Source organism: Harpia harpyja, chromosome 12, assembly GCF_026419915.1.
Source record: "Harpia harpyja isolate bHarHar1 chromosome 12, bHarHar1 primary haplotype, whole genome shotgun sequence".
NCBI lineage: Eukaryota > Metazoa > Chordata > Aves > Accipitriformes > Accipitridae > Harpia > Harpia harpyja.
Genome location: NC_068951.1, coordinates 35,811,247 through 35,835,345, shown reverse-complemented (window position 1 = coordinate 35,835,345; position 24,099 = coordinate 35,811,247). Strand labels below are relative to the sequence as shown.

The 24,099-nt window shown below is 36.9% G+C and overlaps 1 long non-coding RNA gene across 2 annotated transcripts in view; it reads left to right on the top strand.

The window, feature by feature from the left end:
* Positions 1-24,099, top strand: part of LOC128148948 (uncharacterized) — a 309,803-nt gene that overhangs the window by 141,181 nt on the left and 144,523 nt on the right. For both annotated transcript variants that reach the window (XR_008237474.1, XR_008237475.1), the window contains one exon: positions 7,612-7,673. This is a non-coding gene — a long non-coding RNA (uncharacterized LOC128148948). The remainder of the gene's footprint in view (positions 1-7,611; positions 7,674-24,099) is intronic.

The window sequence follows — 24,099 nt, the reverse complement described above, 5'->3', positions numbered from 1 at the left end:
AAGTTAGATGAACCTTTTAACTGAGTCACAACAGAGAATGTGGATCAGACCCAATACTTGTCTTTTTATCTCACAGAGCTGCTGCATTTTTTAAGCCCTTCCTTCTTCCTTCTTTTGCATCAAGGATGTTAGTCCTTTGTCTGCTGGGGTCTTTGGCTGTGGTTGATCTTTATCAGCTCACTTGTGCCAAGCTCTGAATCTTGACTGTAATAGAAATCCAACATACAGGGATCTGCTTACTGGTGGTGTGAAATGGTAGATTATGTTGGTGGTTTGCATGTGAATGAATGATTGTGGCTTAAAAAGGGTCCTGTGTGAAGTCCTTGCTGCTGAAAATGCTACTTGTGCAGAAGGACCCAGGTCATGCTGCTATGTGATGAGGGCACGTGCAGTCCAGTTGTGAACCACTTGGAGCCTCCTCCGCCAGTGTCTCCAACTGCCAACTTGAAGGAAGGAGAAAATTTCCTGCTGGGGCTTTTAGGCAAAGGTGGGACATTTTAGAGGATGCGTCTCAACCTTTGAGCTTGTAGCTGTTGAGAAGAATTGCTTTCTCCTTGAAAACCAGAGTGATGGTTGGTATTACTGTTCTTAATTTGATTAAAATTCTTACTTTTGCTTTCTGTCCTACTAAGGTGAACGTGTGTCCTGGTTTCAGCTGGGATAGAGTTAACTGTCTTCCCAGTAGCTGGTACAGTGCTATGTTTTGAGTTCAGTATGCGAAGAATGTTGATAACACTGATGTTTTCAGTTGTTGCTAAGTAGTGTTCAGACTAAAGTCAAGGATTTTTCAGCTTCTCATGCCCAGCCAGCGAGAAAGCTGGAGGGGCACAAGAAGTTGGCACAGGACACAGCCAGGGCAGCTGACCCAAAGTGGCCAACGGTGTATTCCATACCATGTGACGTCCCATCTAGTTTAGGAACTGGGAAGGGGGGGCGGGGAATCACCGCTCGGGGACTAGCTGGGTGTTGGTCGGCGAGTGGTGAGCAATTGCACTGCGCATCATTTGTACATTCCAATCCTTTTATTATTGCTGTTGTCATTTTATTAGTGTTATCATTATCATTATTAGTTTCTTCTGTTCTATTAAACCGTTCTTATCTCAACCCACAAGTTTTGCTTCTTTTCCCGATTTTCTCCCCCATCCCACTGAGTGGGGGGGGGAGTGAGTGAGCAGCTGCGTGGTGCTTAGTTGCTGGCTGGGGTTAAGCCACGACAACGTGCCATTTTGCTTGCCTTCTAAAAGTAGTTGCAGAAAACAGATGCCAGGTGTTGAATCCTAGCTAAACCAAATTTGCTTAACACAAGCAGTCACAAACCTCAGTGTACATATGTTTCAGCTGATATTTCTCTCTTTCCACATGCAAAACATGTAGTAAAATAATACAGTCCTAAAGAAGAATCTCAGTGATCCCAATTTATCAGAGTGCTTAATTGACTCTATGAATTTGGCCTGTTGACTGATGATGATGAAGCTTCTCAGGGGGCCCCTATTAACACTAAAATCATTTAATATTTTATTAATCAGTTACTGACTGTTTTATGCAGATAATGCTGCTATGGATGGTCCATTGATAAAATGTGTCCTAAATCCCTAGAACAATTTTCTAAATGTTGAAAAATGACTGATTAATAGCAGACTCCTACTAAATGTTAAGAAAACAAAATGTACATTTTTTTTTGGCACTAAAAGAAAATTACAGGTAACTCCAGATGAAATGATAATTAGAACAGCAAGTGGCACTGTGATGGAGCAAATTAAATCCTTTAGGTATCTTGTGGTTATTTTGGATGAATCTCTACTTTCTCTAATCACTTGGATTATATTGTTCAGAGAGTAAATTTGTGATTGGGGGATTAATACACATATAATTTAACTCTGGATGCCAAGAGAATTGTAGCTCTCAATGGTAAATATTGTCAATTACTTATTCTGGTTGTATAATTTACAATGCAGCTTCCTGATAAGTTCTGATTCTAATCCTATCAATATGTAGTAGTTTTTGTGTTTATTTGTTCAGCTTGGTATGAAATACCATTGTATGTTGCATGAGAAAGAGAAAAAGGCAAGCATGAGTCCCCAAATAACCTGCTGTTCAGCTCATCACTACTACAGACTGCATTGGGAGCATTTTAGGGCTCTTGCCTAATCTCTGTGGTGCTATATTCTTTCTCATCCCTCTTCACAACAGTGAAGAAAAATTAGATTTTTCTATCACAGGGATCACAACCACCTGCAAAGGCTTAAGAGCCTGCACCAATGCTGTCTAATACATGCTCTTCTATCTGTCACTAGATGAGGAGGTGAGAAAACCACTGGTCAGTGAAATACCTATCTTTGTTTTCTTATAAGGCAAGATACTTACGATGAGTCTGTCTTTAGATAAAAGATTAATCCCATTTTAATCAATGTGATTTAAGACAGATATGTCCTGAAGTACCTTGTTGAATATCGCTGTGGAGAGTGATGCACAGATTTTGAGATAGAGACATATAATGGATCTGTTTGTGGTTTGGGGGTTTTTGGTTTTTTTTTCTTTCTCTATTGCCTTAAACAAAAAGGATACTCAGAGATAACAAAAAGCTGAAAATTGACTATTACAAGTAAAAGTTTAGGGATATATCAAACACATTCAAATCTGTCATGAGCTTGAAGAAATTTTGGTACAATTTGAAGTACCTTGGTTAATTTTTTTGTAATCATTATTTCATAGAAAAATACTAGGATTTATGATGGGCTAAAAATAGTTGCACAATAGGCAGGGAAATCTTGAGTACCTCTCTAAATTCTGGGACAGTGCTAATGGATCAGGTAACGCTGAGTACTCTTGATTTAAATGGAAACTTATTCACCACTGATGAGTCAGTAAGGGAAACATTGGAAACCTGTTGATGTAAAAACTGAAACAAAACAAAGACTCGGGCCAAGGGCCCCAGTCTAACAGATTTTTATGTGACTTTCAGCTATTTAACAACAGCTCAAATCACAATGTGGACTGATTTCAACAGAAGCCCTACTGTATATGTTTATCACAGATATCTGTTCATGATCAATAGCTCAGAGATACTAGGATTATTCCAGATCTGGAGTTTGGAGGTTTTTACATCTATGTTTTGTTTCATCATGTGAAAGAGAGTGGGTAAATTCACTGAACATCTATACAGTTCTGTATTTTTCTTAAATGAATCAGGATTCAGTCTTGCCAAGATTGGGTTTTGTGTTTGTTTATGCATATTTTCAAGGCTTAGATAAAAGGATGCTTATTCAGTCTACCAACAACACACTGCCGTGGTTTAAGGGGGAGGGAAGAGACCCCCCAGTATATACGACGAATATATGAAAAATCTGAATCACATAGATGTTCTTTTATTTATAACCATCATTTATTTTCTATTTAAAGACAAATTAAATAGGAAATGAAAGAAAACATAATACAGCTCTGGTTGAGGCAGAAAATGGTAATTAAATCAGTGAACATCTGCATGACAGGATATTTTTTAAAAAGGAACTATTACTTGATTGTTACATATTTTGATTTTTAAAGAAGTGTAAGGAATCTAGGACCTCAGCAACCACTGAATCTGTATAAGTGCTGGATGTCAAACTGCCTTTTGTGTCTTTCTGAAAATTATCCATGTGTCCTCCTTGTGTCCAGTATTTTTGTTGGTATCTCACTTCAAGGAGCCCAAACTCACAAGTATGAAGTTGCAAGATGTAAAAATTGTTGATATTCAGCATTGTAGCAAAGAACTTCCAGTGGGTACTGACCTTGAGAAAATATTTTGCTGTGTAACTAACTGCTGTGTGGCATATGCAGTTTTTTGTTTCTGCACAAAATCTGTTACAATGAATGCTGTTTGCAACTGTCTGTGATTAATGACTTCTGTCTCCAGTGCACGTACAGTAGCTCAACCAGGCAATACACTGTGAGAGTCCCATAATTCCCTGAAGATGTATCGTTGCAATGAGACACTTTTTCAGTTGTTATGTGGCTTTTTGTGTTCTGTTTTGGTATGAACAGACAAATATTTATTCCTTTTATACAGATTTCCTCTATACCCCTCGTTGTTCTAACTCATCTTACAAACATACAGGTATATATGTAGCCATGGTAAAACTGAAGTTGAACACTAAAACAGTAATACATACGGATAACATAACATACAATAAAAGCATCCTGAATTCTCTGGGAGTGAATTGTTATTTACGGGAGCTAAAATGCATGAAATTCAGTTTTCGTATTATTATTTTGAAATTTAGCATTTGTGTGTGTGTAGGGGAGGATAGTTTTGCAAAAGGCAACTATTATCAAGGTGCTGAAATTAATTGGCTGCTTTAATTGAGATAGATTACTAGCTAATGCTTTCTTGAATACAGTAATTCTCCTATTAAATTATCTTTGAATAATTACCTGAAATTTCTCAGCTGCAGGGACTGATGGCTATTTAATTGCACAGTGATGTTGCTATATAATTACTTAAGAAGGTGTCCTTTAATAGTTTAATTCCCCTTTTCCAAGAAAAAAAAAAAACTACAAGTATGACTTTTATTTTTAAAGTGCTGTGATTTTATTTATTTTTTTTTACAGATAACTTTGTATCCGAAACAGTAAAAGAAAGCTATTTATTGACTTGCTTTTAAAAGTAAGTCTTTTGATTGTTCAAGCATAGATTTGGACTCAGAAGAGTTTTGGAAACAAAAAAAATGGTTAGGCATTCCTTTAATTTCATTATATTTATCTTGTGGTTTTGTTATTTGGTTTACAGTAACTTTGAATGAAATGTTAGAAGCTCAGGTCTGATATGCAAAGGCTTAATTATGTGTTTGTTGAGTTTTGCAGATAGGTAGTTGTCCAGCTAATGGTATTTCATGTGCTGAAGAAGGCAGACTGACCAGGATTTTTAAACCTGTATTTATTCCTCCTGGCCACAGAGGGTGAGGAGATTGTCATCTTGCTGCTGTTTCCTAGCAGCTGGAAAGAGTGAGCAGAGACAGCAGTTATTTGATCAAAGATGTTGAAACAAAAGGTTGGACTATTCAGGGGTCACAAGAAAAATGGCCTGGGATCATGCTACATGATGTAAATTTCCTTGGTAGTTCAAGGATAGATTTTTTTTTTTTGCTGACAAGAAATACCGTATATTGAACAACACAAAACTTGACAGCTATAAAGGAGCTTGTTAAGTCAAAACTTGAGGCTGGAACTGTGAAGCTGGGTGGAGCATTCTGGAAAACTGAAGACAGGTATGGTAGGGTCATCTTACCCCTTTAGTTTAGTTACACAAACATTTTAATCTGTATGTATATAGATCTGCTTGACATATACTTTATCCCAAAACATTAAGTTCTGAACTTTGAACAGATCCAGTGATCCATCTAAAATGCGAGGGCTTTTAAATTTCCTTTTAAAAACAAAATTATATGCATATAGGGATTACTGATCAGTATGAGTTCCATATTGCTTCCATGCTGATCCGTGGAAGGTGTCGCCTATGAACATCTCCACCTGGGAGCCTGGCACTGCTCTTCAGAGTCTTGGGACTTTGGACATGCCAAATTCCATCCTAAATATCCTTCAACACATATGGCAGTCTTTTACAAATGGGTCAATGAGACTGGTGCAGAGCATGTACAAAATAAAAATGTATGTCAGTAACACACATTTTTGAACCTCTTTGAGGAAGAGTTCCAAAACCCCTATTTGTATATGCCACTTTAAGACCAGAAGAGAATGATCAATGTGGTATTATAGAAATACTCTCTGTCCACAGGGATTTTTTTTTTTTTGACAAATTTCTAAAGGATAAAGCTAGCAGAAGAATGACTGTACTGGATCAGAGCAAAGATACACGTAGCCCAAAGTGTCAGGAATGAAGGCATCAGTACTACATGTTATTTCACGAACATAACATTTCTTGATTCATACCATCTAGTGTTATCTCCACTTTATCAGAGTTGAATAACAAAGGGGTTTTTTGAATGTCCATTGATCTTGCAAGCCTGATATGAGATATTCATTGCTTTATTTTCAGAGGTGTTCAACTTTACAAGATGGCCAACAGCCATCAAATCAGGCACTAAAGATTAGATTTTTAATTAGAATAAACTGATGTAGAGCTGTTGACTGCATGGGATTTTTGTCAATTTGCATAAATAAAGCTCAATGTTGCATGACACACTTGTAATATTTTCCATAATGCTTCAGTCAGGGAGTGACCAACCCAAGAATAGAAATGAAATGTTTTAGCCCTCGTTTCTTGTCTGAGCACAAATCCATCCCTTTTTTCCTCTAATTTCTTAGTTTATGTCAGCAAGACAGTTTTTTTCCTTGGGCATGAGGAGTCTTGGGCCTTTACCTCATTTGTCTAAAAAAACCCCAAACAAACAAAAAAAACCAAACAAAAAAAAACCAAAAACCCCAAAAAACTGTAATCTTTGCAGAGTACCCCTAGTGACTTCTACCAGAGAAGAGTGGCCCAGGCCGTATCTGGGAATGAAAGACTCCACAGAGGAGTTCAATATGAGCAGAGCTCTTGGCCGCTGCTCTCTTACAAATGTCACTGGTCCTGTTTCACCCAGGGAGCTCAGACTCCTCCACCAATAGAGCTGCACTGTATTGCTGTGTTCATATCTTCATTAGATGTTTGTAATAATATAGGAACATAAATATTATTTGTTTGTAGTGTACTGTATCCAGAGATCTGAAATTATGACTGGAGCTCAGCAGTGCTAGATCCTGTACAGTGTTTTTTTGTCCTGTCTAGACACAGGGATATAAATAAAAGTCCCTGAGGCAAAATACTCCCATCCTAAAGCTCCTTCAGCCTGCTGGAGGTAGGAGGTGTGAAGGATGTGTGGTGTGATGTATAAACAGAAAGATTAAGGGATGTACGAGTCGCCTCTCCAGAACATTTCCAAGTCTCCCAGAACTATGTAAGCCTCTTCTCTGCTTCTCTTGCTTTCTTATTCTTTTATTTTTCCCCTGTTTTCTTTCTTCTTTGCTTTGACCTCTGCTTGTTCTTCATCTCTTTCTCCCCCCATACAAACCCTCCCTTTTCATTCCCGACTCTTTCTATTTTACTCCTCCCCTCACTCATTCTCTTCAGCATTGTAGCAATGGTAGTCAAAAGAAGAAAGGCACGGAATTATCTGTTACTAAATGGGTGGTGCTGATGGAAAATTAGGGAGGAGGAAAAGAAGAATTAATTATCTGTAATGTAAGGGTTAAGAAATAAGATTTTTCCCAACTAACACTCATACCTAAAGAAATCCTAAATTTGTGAGAAATGTGAACATTCAGTCTTCCTTCATCAGAAGGCTCTGTAGCTATAGTGTTAGAAAAGGAAAGAGAGGGTCAAACCTTATGTTTTTATCCCTGCTTTCTGTAAGTAACCTGCAAAGAGATTTTTTTTCTCAAGGTTGCTGAGCATCTGCTGCTCCAATTTCTCTGCTTCTTAGGAAGGATGAGGTGTAATTGTAATCTGTTGCTTTGAGATCCTTCTGTGAAAGACATGAAACAAGTACAAGTTGTTATTGCTAGGAGGCAGTGTATATAACCAGTCACTGACTAGAAGACTGTCCATTAATTTTTGTTTTGTTTATTTTTGAAAAGGTATGCAGCTGGTATGGAGAATATGCCAAGTCAACTGGATAAGTCAGCACAGGCAACACAAAGTGAGTTTGTTTGGTTTTTTTAAAGAAAAATATTCATGCTCCAGGTCAGCTTATTGCAATATTACCTGCAATTACAAACCCAGAAAAGTGCTACTAACATTTTCTTAGGTTTTTATTGGAAATGTGGCTCCATATCCACCTAGTGGAGGAGCAGACAGTTAAGCTACCTTGTATGTGTGATTGTTTATCTAAAAAAAAAAAAAATTAGTCTCTACATGTCAATTTTTCAGCACAGTCCTTGAGCAAAAGCTGATAATATATATTAACACTAGAGAATGTCTGTCCACAGACTTTTCTTATGAAAACTTCAGAGTAGTGATAACGAAAAGCATTTCCTCTTGTAAACATGTTTTGCAAATATGTCTGCGTTGGCCTGAAGTCTCACTGACCACTCATCAGCACAAATAGTTTTTGAGAATCAATTCTTTTCTGCTCTGGAGTGGAAACACATCAAACATTGACTCAGTATGTATGAGCAGACACCATTTTTGTGGACCTTTCAGCTTTATATTTATAAATTAGAAAGCTGATAATGTTCAAACAACCTACTATAAAATAAAAAGGGCAAATCCAATTGCAGATTCATTTTACTTGAAGGGACATGCAAGATGATATGCAGACTCTCAGACCTTCTGTAACCCTACGCAATGCTTGGGGCTGGAGAGTGATTTTTCTGAAATTTGAGAGGGGAATTAACAGACGACATAAAATTGCGGGCAGTGGCATTATATTCAACCCCTTTGCATTATTTCAAATAGAAAATTAACCAGAGGAAAAGGTTGTGGTCTTCTTTCTGATGTTTTGCTGCTACAGATGTGAGATTTGTTCAAGTACCTACTGAAATAAACAGCAACGTTTGAGTTGCACTTAGTGGATTTTGTGTTAGGACCGCGGATAAGGAGACATCACGAGACTACTTTGAACCGTGGGGTACCAGGGAGGGGAGGAACTGAACTGCTCTCAGCCATTGCCAGAAATGGGAACTGCAAATAGGGATCATAAAACCAGCTCTTTCCACAAAGGCATGTGATAAGCCCAGTTTGGTGAATCAGTGAATCCAGGCCTGTTTCCTCAGCCATCTGTTGGGAATGAACGCTGTCCTGTTAGCAGTTAAATGTAGATAAAGTGCTGCTATTTGTTCTTTCTGAAACTGTTTCATATTTTAAAACTAAGACTCATTGAACACAGGTCATCGCCTGCCCCCATAAGCTCTATTGCTTTTAATTTCTTTTTAATGCCAAACTTGCAGTGAAATGCTTGGAGGGGTAGGAGAATGGCTTTCCAATGGGGAATTGTGTGATTTCAGTTTAGAATTGCATCCTCAACTAGTAGATTGAAGGAAAAAAAAGTACGTGTGTATTTTGTGGTGGTTTTTTTTTTAAATTTTCTTCTCTTCCCATACCTCAGTCAGTTGGTGTTATGGTTTGGAATACAGCAGAGCAAGTAAGTTATTTTTCACCTAGTGGTTGTAACAAAAGTTTTGTATCAGCTTCAATATTTAATGATTTTTCAGAATTAAATGTAACCATACTGTTTCAAAAAAAGAAAATTTTTTAAGGTGGAAAATCCACATATGTTGAAAAAACATGAATTTAAAACATTTAGTAGATTTTTTTTTTTCCTGTAGTAAATCACTTTTTCTGTTGAATGAATTGAAATATGAAGGTGACAGTGAGTGTTGAAAGTTTGCTTCTCTTCATAATTTTGTGACATGCCTTCAGAGGATGGGATAAGGTGAGTCCCATGGGAGGGATGGGGGTCAACACTTTTTCTTGTGAGCTACAGGCCCTGCTCAAGGAGTAGCAGATAGCAAAGTTTTCAGGAGGGGACAGCAAAGATGACCATTGTAGAACTGAAAGTCTGCAGCTTGCACAGAGGCTGTGAGGTGGCAGGGAGGAGCACACAGCATTCAGCAGAATTTCCTGGGGACTGGGCAAAGTTACTAGTAAATCAAAGTCCCTGACTCTGCTGGAACTGGGCTTGGGGGCAAGGACCTGCCTGTAAAGACACAGTGGGCAGGCTTAGAGCTGTATGTGAGTCATCTTTTATTTCAGTTCTGTCCAGTGTTACTGATATTAAAAGAAATATAACAATAATAAGGGGAAAAAAAAATCCACTGATATCACACTAGTCAAGAATTGCCCAGATAAAGGTGCTGTAATAAGAACCACATAGCTTTGTAACAGTGGAAAGTGGTGCTAAGTTTGTATATGTGAATTGTGCATTTCCATACTTCATATATTTCATTTTCCTTAACCTTATCACTTAATTTCATTATTATTTAGTACTTTTTCTGGAGAAGTTATCTCTAATATCTATCTTCAGTTGTCTGATGCGTATTTTAATCTAGAATAGAAATAAAGTTCTCAGATCTAAACTTTGCAGCAAATGTCTCAACCTTTTCCTGTCTCAGTACATGGGAGTTCACATGTGAATCATGGGACAGGTCACGTCTGGGTGTTTGACTATCTGACAAGGGTGTCGCCTATCATGTAATGGATGTGCACAGTGCCACATACTGGGTTTGCTGGGTCTCCTTGCCATGCACAGCTGTGGTGTGTAGGTACATCCAGGGAGACGCATTCTCAGGTGGCTTCCTGGAGAAAAGGTCTCTACTGGGAAGCTGATATCCCTCTGCTGCTGTGCAGCACTAGAGCTTTTCACCTGCTCAGGCATCCCATATCCCAGACTGATGGCTAGTAGGATCAACTCTAGCACCTGGGATGCTGAAGCAGGAGAGGATCTTAACTCACGCCATCACAAAATGTAGACTGCCATCTCTAATCCGGAGTGTTAAGTGAGGACAAATCAATGAGTTCCGAGTCCATGAGACTTAGCAGGTATGGTAGGGTTTCTGTCAAAAGGATATGTTCATTGCTGTTCCTTGTCTAGATTAACATGAAAATATGAAAAAATGTTGAGACATGAGGTCACTGGGTGAAGGAGAAGTTTTTCAGTTCAAGTTGGCAAAAAAATTGTTTTATCATAAAACATAAAAAATATCATTATTCATAAAACTTAAAATGCTTTATTCTGAAGCAAAGTAACTGTATCCTCTTCACCCTTATCTCTTGTCATGCTGTAGGAAAAAAAAAGTGGATCTTGATTAGCTGAGTTGTATATCTGGTTCCTGTTAATCGTTAATGACCAAGACCTGTGAGATAGTGGCCATCCTTCAATGTGCCAAGTATAACATTACAGAAATAGTATTTCTGCAATGGATGCGTTAGTCAAGCAGCTGTAGGTGGGGTTTTTTACAAGGAGTTTTAACTGACACTTTGTTTATAAAGCTGCAGTTCTGGATACTTCATGCTTCTGGGTAGCTGGAACTAAGGCAGACTCTCTTTTGGTATGGAAAGACTGGAGTATTTCCTCCTACTCTTAGTGGAGGGCTAGTGCTTGTTTCCCTGGTACTTCCTGGGATGAGGGGAAGACAAATTTTGGTCACCAGGAAGGTTCAAAATTAAACATTTTCTAATACTACCCATGCAGACAAGGTGCTCAGACATTGTAGCGATCACATCTGATGCCAAATTTGAAGGTATGTGCACATTCCTTATTGCTAAGACCAAACACTTAGCAAGGTAGCTCTACCTTTAGATCTAGACTTTCATACTAGCAATAATCTCAGAATAAAGTCATAATTAGAGTTCCAAATTAAATAATTTGTATCAAACACACTAGGCTGAACTTAGGTCCTTTGGATAACAGAGGTTGAACTAGGGCTTCTTTTGTGGATCTCGGGGGGGGGGGGGGGCAGGGAGATTAATTCCTAAATTCCATATCAAGGTGTACACAACTCTCCTTCCTTTTCACAGCCTCTTGTGATTCTACTTTACATGGTCTTCTTTTCTTTTCCTGAATCCTGCAGCTTTCTTCTGTCTCGAATGCTGTATACTGGGTATTCACTTCCCAGTGGTAAGGGAATACTTACCTTGTTTCTGACTTTCTGGTGAACTTTCAAGTTCTTGTTACCTATAAGATAAGAGATAAGATATTCATGCTCAAAGTGGTCATAAATTATTGTGTCCTTGATTTGGATTTACCTCATCTATTTAAAGGATAAAGATTGAAACACAAGCTATGCATGTAAAGTCGACATATTCATATGCAACTATCATATCTCAAATATCAAGCCTACAATCATTACAAAAAAAGTACAGTGTAATTCTAATTGGCCTTAAGCCATTACCCCCCAAATTACATATGATATTAGAATTACACTACCATCTAGGGACACTTAGATGTCCACCTTATATCATGCTTCCAAACCCTGGTTTTATTAATAATAAAGGAAGCTTTTTTCTTTTCTTTGGTAGGTATGAGGTAGAGTTAGGACAGACTTAACGATGTATCTGACATTGAATCTAACTAGTAATATGATTCAAGAGAAAACAGCGTCCTTTTAAATTTTTCAAACTTTTGTAGATCCTTCAATTAAAAGTTCCAGTTATCTTTATTTTAATACATTCCTTTTGAAACCTTGAAGATCCTAATATATGGCCTGTAAACAATTTGGTTTTGTGTTATTGTGAGTGCATTTAAAATAGTGATGCTCAACAAAGAGAGGGCAGGCGGTGCTTTGTACCACCCTTGCCCTTGGTTAGAGGCTGCAGTGGAGCTGCAGCTGGGAGGGGGCACAACGAGAAGTTTTTCCCATTAACCCTTTGAAAAGTTGATGGCATAATCAGAGAAAATTTATGTGGGGTTTCATACAGCACCTTTTTATTGCATTTCTAACGTGTGAGTGAAATAGTGGCAAGGAGAAAGAGCCACAGTGTTGCATAATAGAAGAAATACATTTTAATTTTCTTTTCCCTCACATCTTTTTGCCTTTTATGCATCTTAAGTCTTCAAATGGTACTTAGGATATAAAATGCCAGACTAGTTTTCCTTTGATTATAAAAATCAGTTTGGCTAGATTTGTATAAAAACTTGTTTCTTCAATATTGTGTCTCTGGAATAATGTAAAAGTTAGGTTGTCATGAATATGGCTTATAGGCATGTCATTCACATGTGAGAGGTGTAATCAGATCTGTAGTTCCTGAGGATATATAAGCTCAAAGCAATTGCTGGATATGACTTTTTTTACTTTGGGTAAGACTTTCAGCACATTGGGCAATTAAGTATTTGTGTGCACCAAGTACGTGCTCAACTGCTTGTATAATTTGCATGAATAGCTAGTTGCACACATAAGTACATAATTAATTAGCTGCCTGTGCTATTAACTGCTCTGGACATACAGCTATATCAGTTTGCCTTTTTTAGGAGTGTTTGTGAGAAATTTTTAGTGCTTGTCGGATACATGAGTGGAGAAAGAATAAACGATAAATATGGCGCTTTTTATGTACAAGTATGATCCATACAAAGTTGTTGTTTTCATAAGCCAGTAGCTGCTATTTTAAAAATACTGCTTAATTGCAAAAAGCCTAAGAGTCTTTTTCGATCGTCTTATCTTCATGCTGACTTGTAAATCCAGACAGTGCTGTCATATGCAACTTTAGCTCAGGTGTTTAAACCTCAGTAACAGTTTTTACATACAACTCTACAACATGCATTCCAACTTGGTCACACAGTTCTTTGTTTTTAAATGTGAAACATTTGTGAAGGATACTGGAGCCCGAGAGCTGAAGTCAATGTAAGTTCCTTCCTTGCCCTCACTGGGCTTTGGATCAGGCTCACCAAACCCAGCGAGGGGCAGGTCACTTGCACAACAGTTGTAGAGGCTCTTCCCTATGAATGAATAAACCATTTATAATTGTATTTTGTAAAGTGCACAGTTGCCATAAATGGTATGAGATTTTTTTTTCCTCTGAATTGGGTTCTTTGTACTGAAATGTGTAGTTAGCACAAATATTCATCCTGCTCTGCTGTATAAGCTGAAAGGGCCCAGAGGAAGCTCTGAATGTGCAAGTTACGCTGACATTTCACTCCTCAGTCCTTTGCCCTGGTATTGTAACTTTGCTATTTCTTGGCAAAGGCTTAGGTGGGAAACATATCCAGCTAATACAAGAAAACTTTAACTCTTCATGAGTGATAAAATTCAGGGCTGAAAATGGTGATGTTGAATTAATTGAATTCCCTGTTCCTTTTTTATATTTGTGAGTTTTATGAGCAGGAACCTCACACAGTTATGAAGAGAGATGTGTGTAGAGTGCTTATTTGTTGAAAACCAACAGTGAGTGCTACAGTTCTTAGAAAGGAACTATAATTGCTCTAAGCTTTTCCTCTTCTGGGGTGTATAGTACTCTGATCTTCATAATCCTGGGTATTGAGAAACTGAATAACAGTCGTCTTGTTTAAAGTAAAGGGAAAAACATCAATTGCATCTCTCCTCCCTGACTCTTACCCCAGTAGTATTGCCTTGAAAAGCAATTTCCCTCCAGATCGACTGACATATTAGTGTCCTTAAAAATTAAGATGTTGTTTGATTAGTCCTTCAGATTTTGAAAGCAAATCACCATCAATACTCTTTATTTTAATATCTGATATGAACATAAAAAATAAAAGGATGCACTAAAAATGAGGTTTGTATATTTTAAATAAAAAGAGGTACTTTTCATATGTGACATTTGTGCTGGAATGCTGCTTTGATCAGAATTAAGCTTCAGAATTAAGGTAGCTGTAATAATCAACATCCCCATGAAAACATGCATACTCCTTACACGTAATACTTCTATTTTTCTAGCCAGGATCTCCCTATGTATTTTATTGCAATGTCTTTCCATTGGTATTTTCCTTCAAAGTCACATTAGAAATAACTAGTAGACAAAATACTTGTACACATGCTTTGGAGTAACAGAAACAAATAAACCCCCCCAAGTAATTGTGAGCCCATGTCAGCAATTCAGTTATTAGGATCACATAAACCCATGTCTTATATATTCCACCCAGAATTGTTTTAAGGTCCTTGTATGCATAGAATTTTGAAATATATTATTTGAATATAAAAGTAGATTATGTATTTCCCCTGTGGCTGGCCAAATGTCTTTCCAACAAAGGGTAAAATAAGAAGGCTATTTTTTTGTGTAAAAGAGTGATCTTTTTAGTCATGCTTGATTGCTTTTTCAGGACTGTCTCCATTTATAATGAGATATTCTTGGACTCATTTGAACCAGAAAGTTTAGTAAAATTGTTACATTTTTACATAAAATACATTGAATTACTTAAACTGTCTCAAACTCAGGTTTTTTTAAATATACGTGACATGTATTGGATTTTTTGCTTCACAGACTGAACATGGCATAAAATGGAAATATATTTAGCATATTTACAAAAAATATTTGTTTTAATCTTTCATACTTGTCAGCACTTCACACTAATTTAGTCTTATCTGCTGCTAAGGAGTTACACAGTAAGGGATGCACTTGTTATTCAAATCCCTATTAATTTTCCGTATCATAGTTTGGCAAGAAAGCTGTTACTGTATTGGACTATGATACAGGAAAGTTTTAATTATCTGTACTTTTCAGAGAACTTGGCATAGGACGTCTGTGCTAGTGTGCCGAGAACAACGTGAATTTACTTTTATCAGCAGTTTAAAATGGCATTATAAATTGTGGTTTGTGATACTGTTTTTAAAAGATCTGATGTGCAATGAAATGTGCAGAGCTTGAGGAAAAAATGTATTTTTATTACAATCACAGTGCCCAGATAAAATGGCAAGTATGCAGTGCTTTAGAAATATTTATTTGTAGCTAAAGATATATTTTACATTACCTAAGTTTGTGTTTTACAGTTGGAAAATACACAATCATACTTTCAGGCTTAGCTTGAGTCTAGTTCTTGCATTACTCTGTTTAGTGTTTTCAATGTATTTTGTAAAATATTTCATTGTAATGTTAATAGAGCTTACTTAAGCATTTCTATACTTTGCAGGCAAAAAAATCTCTATCACTTGTAGATCAAGTAGCAAAACCCTACAGCAATTCTTTTTCAAAGGAACAAATTGTTTGATAGTCAAAATTTTATTTTACAGTATACTCTTCAGGCAGTATGAGAAGCAGCTTTTTTACCTCTGAACCCACAGCAAAAGCCTGTGTCTCAACTCTCCTGTAATTGTCCATTCTTTTTATAAGATTTATTTTTGCCTGTGGTGCTGAGCTGAAAAAGTCACCCAGCTAAAATGTAGTTACTTCATTTCCAAGTAAAAACAATAGTGTTTTCATGTCCATACTTATTATTATTCTGAGAATGTACTAATTTGTTACATCCAAGATGACGGTTAGTTTGGTCCATGAAAGGGGCACTGTGCCAACTACTGCAGTTAAGTAAAAGGACTTCTTTCATGGAAAGTAGTGGGACAGAAAGTAGCCTGCAGTGCATGTGGGTATGGCGAGGCAGATTGCCAACAGAGTCATCCTGGTATCAGGCTTTACTGTGTTGGGTTCTGAATGAAGCTAAAACTATGATTTCACTAAATGTCGGCATGGGCAGCCAAATTTTCAAACCACTAGTGCTCTAAGGAGCAACTGATAAATGTTTTATCCCTGCGGGCTGTAGTTGATGTTGCACAAGGATTTCGCATGTGCTCAATGCATTATCATTCTTGGCATTAAGCTTAGATAATTGTCTACTTATATTGAGCCTGTAATAGCAAAATACAAGTGAAGAGGCATGTTTTACAAAGTAAAACTATGAAATAGGTTTAGCTATATTACTATGGATTTTTTTTTTGTTCTATCCTACTAAATTTGAATGAGAATGAAGTATGATTCTATACCTTAATTCTGCTCAAACCAGGGTGGTCTCATAATTTTGTTTTACATGCATGACATTGCTTAAGGTCATTAGTTGTAAATCTTAGTATAAAAAGACTGAAAATATATTCAGTACTTTGTAGTTACCGAATACATATTTAAAAGCTTCTATGAAAAGTCGGGACCTACATGGCAGATTTTCAGTTACTGAATGGTCAATTTAATGATGTAGATTAGCTGTATCTAAACAGTAAATGGAGATAGGCTGTTGCAAGGCTTTGATGAATCTCTCTGATGCATATCCCAGTTGATCAATTTTCTAATTTTAGAGATTAGTATTTTACTTTTCAATCTTAATGTAGTCTCTGGGTACAATCTATTTGAAATTTAACTTAGATCAAGTATAACTTTATTTACTTTTGTTGTTGTTGTTTTGCTATAGCTACTCTAACAAACACAAATCAAATTTGAATTTGGCCTTTTTCTTTTCAGTGACTAATGTAATGATGTCATTTTTTCACTCATTTTTTCTTAGTGTTACCTGACTTCTATTTAATTATTAAATCACTATTGCATATTAAAAAAGAAACTTCCATGTTGCTTTAAATGTTTTAAAGAAAAGTGGATTGTGTTGACAGTTTTTGTTCAGCATAGTTAAATTCAACCATTAAGAGTTTAGCAGCTAAAACTTTAATAGAGAAAAATTACTTCTTTATCACACAGATAATTACTGGCATAGCTGTGTATATTACTGCAATAGCTGTGCATAGTATCACCAACTTTATTATGTATATAAATTCTGTTTATGCAGCTTTTATTGAGAATATGTAGGGAGCTTTGTGTGTAAATATTAAGAAATATTTAAATAATTTATTTGCAAAAAATCTTAAAATCTTATTTTGTTTTTATTGTTCATGTTCCTGGAGCTGAAGTAGTTTCTGCAAATGTGTGAATTACCTTTTTTTTTTTTTTTTTTTTTTTTACATTTTTCAACATGAAGGCTACTAGTGTCAATCCATTTGATAAAATACCCCATGACAGATGCATGCAAATCCAAATAGCTTATTGAGTATACTATTAATTTTGTCTTTACAAGTGCAGGATCTTTAACATACAGAATAATTAAATATTTGTAATAAAGCAGTTAACTCAAGCAGTTTATTGCTGTGATTTGCAAAACTGCATTGAGCCACTTTCTTTTCATTTCATTGATGGTGGAACAAACATTTCTTTAATAAGGATACAGTGCATTCTAATTTTGTTGCAAAAGCTTAGATAAGGATCAGGCCCCCTCTGAATCACTGCTTTGACCTATGACATTGAAAGTGCTGAAGCGCTTTGGCAAAAGAAGAGTTAGTCATTCATTATTATGCACAGGACTTTCCAGTTCTAAAGGGGCTCTGTGCTTTCTCTCAGATAGACTTTGTTTGTTGGAAATGAGAACTGTATTTTGGCAGTAAAGGACAAGAACTGAAGCAACTCTGCAGGCAGACTCATTATGACATAATCCTTCATTAATCCTTATTCTCTATTAATAGATCATGACCGAAGTTTTGCTTTGGTTGACCATCTTCACCAGCAAGCTATGAGAAAGTATTAATAGACAAAGGTCCAAACTCAGCTTTTAGGGCTATCCTTTTATTTACAGTTTTAAGAAAGTATGTATTATTACCTTGGAGAAGTTAGTACAAGTGATCTGTTTTCAAGTGCAACCTAGTTACGTATCTTAGAAATGTGATTTATCTGTTGGAAAATGGATTACTTATATCACTCACCTGGCAGATAAATACACTGTAAAAATTAGGTGTTGATTTTAGACATGGTGCTGGCGATATAGGGATGCAAGACTCCATTAGCAGTGGGGATGGCAGTGAAAAAGCAAAAGGACTGAAGGAAGAGAGTGTAAGTGGCATGTGAAATGAACGTGGCAAAATATGACCAAAAGAAGGAAAATCTGATGGCTTTTTGTTTCAGTGAAATATCAGGAGAAAAACGTAGAACATAACTGTGGAGTGTTTGGGAATAGATTTTTGTAACAGTTACAAAAAATATTGTTGCATTATTTATTATAAGAAAAAAAATTTCTAAGTCAAGAATAATGAGGTTCATATTTGCCTGATGTAGCAATGTATGGTCCTTGGCCGTTCTCAAGCTATCATAGACGGGCAGTGGTAAGGAACAATAAGCAGTGAGGAAAAATAAGTAAATTAAATATTTTTGGTGTATTGTTGACCATTGACTAAGTTGTGCCTGGTTCTTGTTAGAGCTGGATTTACTTGCATTAGATCTTGACTGTGCCATAGTGTATAGAACTTCAAGATCAGTTTGCTTATCTGCTGAGATATTCCTGTAAGGCTGCTGATGACAGAGTAGGCTAGTGGGTTTTGTTATACAAATTAGGCTTTGTAACAGGTATTAATATTTTCAAATATAATTTGAATATAAGCCAAAAGGTAATTTCTGAAATAACTGTCTCTATTCTACAAAAGCTGTACTGCAGCATTTGTTCATTTAAACTGCTGTCCATTTAAACTGCAATGATCTATGAGATTTTAGTCATTTAATGGGGTAAACCAGGCTACCTCCATTGCCTTCTGGGAAACTATGCTGATTTCCATCCATTATGAACTAGATCACTAATTTATTACAACTTCTTATGCTTTTGTATCTCTTTGTTATGATATATTCTCTGTAATATCAGTTTACTGGGGAAAAATGGTGTAGAAAATCCCAGTGGTTTGGAAGCTGAGTGGAGAAGATTTGTTTTTTTAACACAAAAAGTGTATTGGATCTTTGAGGCACTTCCAGGATCCAACACTTAGACAAAATTTTATTTGCTCTTAGCAGGACAATATTTTATGTCTGAAATCCTCCTTATATTATTCTTTGGTGTAGTTTCTTAGCATCCTGGCCTTTCTGTTCAGAAAGGTATGAAATATGAATAGACTGTTAAATTTTTCCATATGGAAGCTTCACAATTCACATAGATCAGATAATGCAATGTGGTTTACAATTTATAATTTTTATTGCCACTTAATGTAATAATTTACACAAACAAAACTCTACACTTGCTACACACCACGAGAAACTGTTGTCTTTTTTTTTCCTTCTGCAAGTAACATTTATTAATTCAACTTTTCTGCTGAGAATTAATTCGGAATCTGATTTAGACGTAACATGACCTTTCAGATACAGAGGTAGAGAAGAAATGGGAAAACATAATTCAGAATTTCTTAACTATTTATGTAGTACTCTTGTTTGCACTTCTTTGGGATAATGCACAATAAAACTGACTTCTAAGTGTAGTTTTACACCTCTTGCTATTCTACACATACGCACATGTAAAATGTTGATAGCTTTGACACTAACTGTGGTTACGTAAATGCCTTTGAGTGTTCAGGTCCTGACTAAAGCTCACTGCTTCAGCACATCTGTTTTTAATGGTTGCTTTCTGAAGAAGAGAATTCTGATAGTAGGCAGCCCTTTAATCTGGCAGACAAAAGGCATAACAAGATCGATCCAATGGATGGATGCTAACACTGGCCGAATACAGTCTGGGAATGAGATACCAATTTTTAACATTGAGAATAATTAGCCATCAGAGCAACTTACCTAGCAACAGGCTGGAATGTCTGTCATACTAAACTTTAAAACTGAAACATCATGTATTCAAATAGGTGCTATGCCTTGAATGCAAGTAACAGGTTGGAAGAAATATGAGGTGAACTTCCCCACTAGTCTGTTATACATGGCTTTAAAACCAATTATTGTATTTTCTGAAGTTCAATCATCATTCATAATTTACTGTTATACTACTGTATATGATTCAGATTAAATTGTCTCTGATTACTGAAGGTTCTGTGGTAAACTGAGAGACAAAGAATGATTCATCATGTTTTCAAGTATTCAAAACTAGTGGCACCGTGCTGCCTTGTGGCACTAGCATACTTATCCTGCAAGAACCTGAATTGCTGCTAGCGTCTATAAATAGTAATGCTATACTGTCTTTTGCATTTGATGTCCTTCTTTCGGCACTGAAATCATGTCTTTGGAAAAAGCTATTCTCATTTGTCTCGGTCTCCTTAGTAATCTCAGAAAATAAGTGGAGTTCAGCACACCCAATCAGCCATTTTCCTAATATGTCATAGCTCAGTATTCAGTGTTTCATTGGACACCACGGCAAGCTCTAGGATGTTAGATATGCATCTGTGTATCGTGGATTTAAATTTTTTTTCCTGAGGTTAGACAGAAGTTTTCAGAAAATGAGGTGGTTGGTATGATGGATTGCAAACTGAATGATATCATGCCATTGTGAGAAAAACAATATTCTGGATTATAGTCAGAAAGTTGTGAAACGGTTGCTCTGTGCTTCTTGTTACTGACAAGACCAAGGATAAGAAATAATAGACTTAAATTACAGCAACAAAGATTCGTGGTTAGAGAGAGGATGTTTCCAGCAGTTAGGATGGAAAGCCACTGAAATAGTTTACCTGGAGATTTATGAAGTCGCCATCATTACAAGTCTTTTAACAGGTTAGGCAAGCATCTGTCAGGAGTGACACAATCATAGATGATCCTGCTTTTGTCAGGGGACTTGAGGTTGGACAACAGGAGGATGCAGAAAAAGTGTGAAGGCCAGACTAGTACTTAAGGTTTCTGCCAGCCATCCTCTCCCTAAATAAAACAATGATTTCTTCAGGTAACCCATAATATCCAGAGGATTCCAGGATCTTCTGTGGGCTGTCTCTCTGTATAAGAAGTCAAAGAAGTAGCATAAGCCATAAAGGACCTTCTCTATTCTACTTCCAGGAGAAAGTGACTTTGATGATAGAGGCAGTAGCTATGGGCACAGTTGGCCAGATAACGTTGGCCACCACCTCAAATGAGATGACAAGAAGCACCAAAAGCACAGACATCTGCCTGATCCTGTTCTTTCTAGTAATAACTATAAAAAATAAGCAAGACTGGCAGAGTAAAAGAGAAGGGAGCAAAAAAACCTGTATAGTGCATATTCTCCAGAAAGCTTGCAGTTTGGGATGACCAGTTATCAGGTCTATGAGAAGGTCATCACCTTCACAGACAAGGTGTAATCTAAAGTCATAGGAGACTTCACTTTCAAAGTTTCAGATGGTAGCCAAGACCAGTTTGCATGGCACTTCTAGAAGCAACTGATGTGGCTCCCCTTTACACCTTAGCAGCAGTGGTCATGCAGTTCTCACTTTACCTGCAACCATTCACATTTTCCCTCAAATGGAAAATGGACCTCTGGAGGACCTCCCATTTAAATTGGTGGAGTTGCTTGACTTCAAAAAGAATGATGCATTTCATACAATGAAGAGAATATGAAGCAACCTATCTACTCCTTAGGGGCTTATATCTCAGCATCTATATATTAACCAAAATTCCAAAGAATCATCCACTACCATCAGGAATTTTTCAAGTTATCTCAGAAAAGATAGCAGGTCTATAGCTGACAAACTGCAGACAAACTATACTGAACTTGCCCCACCTTTATGATTAAGGAGTAATTTTGATAGAAATACTAAAAAAAAAAAAATTGCTGGGGTCACATGACTATGGGACCTATCAAATCTCTCTTCAGAAACCTTCTGGTCTACCACAACCAGGTATGGCTATGAGTGAAGTTGTGGGTCATAAACAAGTTCTCCGCTTTTTACGCTATAGTCATATCAATCCTCAGCTGCAAACCCCATTACCCCTTCACTCTTCACAGAGCCTTCTGACATGGGTCTGTTATGGTAAGAAGTCCTCTCACTTCCTGGTATTGGAGCGAGAGGAGATTTCTCATCCGAATCAGGAAAGAGGGTCTTTTTCCAAATTCTGAAGAGAAAGGAGCATGGCAATGCAGCTTGGATTTAATAAAATACAGTTCATTCATCTAGAAGATGTTCAAGATGGCAAAGCTGGTCACCAGAAACACCACCTGGACTTCAAAATATCGTCTTCTGCCTCTTAGAAGAAGTACCTGATATTGTAGTAGTTCAGAATTGCTACCAGTTCAAAGTCCTATAGATATTCATAGCAGAACAATATATTTTGGGGGAAAAACAGTATATAAATACATCTATAAATGGAATACAGTAGCTGCTTTTTGGGGGTGTCTGAAACAATTTGATATCATCTCTGCTTGGTTTTGGACTTAATTTGAAAGTAAATCTTTAGAAACTAAACCTTATAGCATCACCTAAGAGCCCCTGAATTTTGTATTACTTTCCTCAGGACAAATTTAGGGCCTCAGCAGCCTGATTTTGCTATTGATAGCTAATTCAGCTGGGATGATGATAACTCACAGCTAACATGCTGTAGTGATCCAACATGAAGCTATAATACCATATTGCAACACTGGTCCATATAGTGCTGGTTAAGATTAGTATGTACTCTTGAATGTGCTGGTCTTTATTCTGAGATGTCCCATGAGGCCTTCTGCTTTATTTTCTTTCCATACCTGTAACTATTGTAATGGATGCCTCATTGCTGGACAGGGTGTAAGTATAGATGACCTTGAGGCTCAATGCTTGTGTGTTCAGAAAAGGAAATGTAAATGCATGATAACGTTTGGGAGCCAAGGGTGATTTGCAAGGCCTGTAAATCCTTGGTGCAGCGAATCTTAGGAGATCTGATACACAGCAAGGCTGGTGCTGCTGTAGCCATCTGTATAAGCAAACAAAGCAGTAGGAAGTCTTCCCCCTTGAGCAGCAACAAACTCTGGAAACAGAATATTGGATACCAGTTTCTATTCTTGAGTACCTGTCCACTCGTCCTTCAGAACAGCTAGACAGAAAGATTTAGGGACACTGTGAGTATAAGTGGGAAACCATCACAAAACAGCATTTCAGGTTACAATGACTGCAAAATAGCTACTTCTGCAACTCAAAATAAAAGAGTGAGGTGGGTTTTTTCTTTTTTTTCTTTTTTCTTTTTTTTTTTTTAATATCACTTAACAGCTGGACTGAAAACACCTATTCAGCCACTTCTTGACCCATCTATACTTTCTGATTCTTTGAAAAGCCAGATAATACTTGGCACATCTTATTTTGGATTCTTCATGCCTAAGGTAGTTTCGGTTCCCAGTGGTGCCATGTGTTTCAGGCAGTCATTCTGAAATGCTGTGTTTTATTCTGAAGTATTAGACACTATCTGTAAGCTCTGGTTTGAATATTATGTTCAATAAAAAAATAATCAATGAATTAGCTATTGCTTTGGGATCCTTATATGTAATATGTGCATTCAGTAGATCATTCAACTGTGAAAAAGAAGTTTCTTATTTTGCAGTAGCCTGGAGCATTTCAAGGTGTAGCATGCACAAAATTCCATAGCCTGCCCTCTCGTGTTTGGTTTGGTTTTGGAGGTTTGAGGGGTTTTGTTTGGTTTGTTTTCTTTTACTTTAGTGTATCTGTAGCTTCACGACTGAAGGGAAACCCGGGCATGACATGTATTCTATCCTTTTTATGCCATTGCAGAAAGTATAAGTACTGACAGAATGCGTTTGCTCTATTAATATTGCCAGGCACAGTGACCTCTGTTTGGAGCTCAAGCAACATGATAGGGTATGTGTATGAATTACAAAGCTCAAACTAGTTACTGTAAATAGGTTCTCTCTAACTTCATAGGACATGGGATTTCTAAGCCACTTCTTCTGATTGTCTTTCTGTGCATTCCTCTTTTGTCAGCTGTAGATGGCAGATCCCTGTTGTATGTATCAAAGC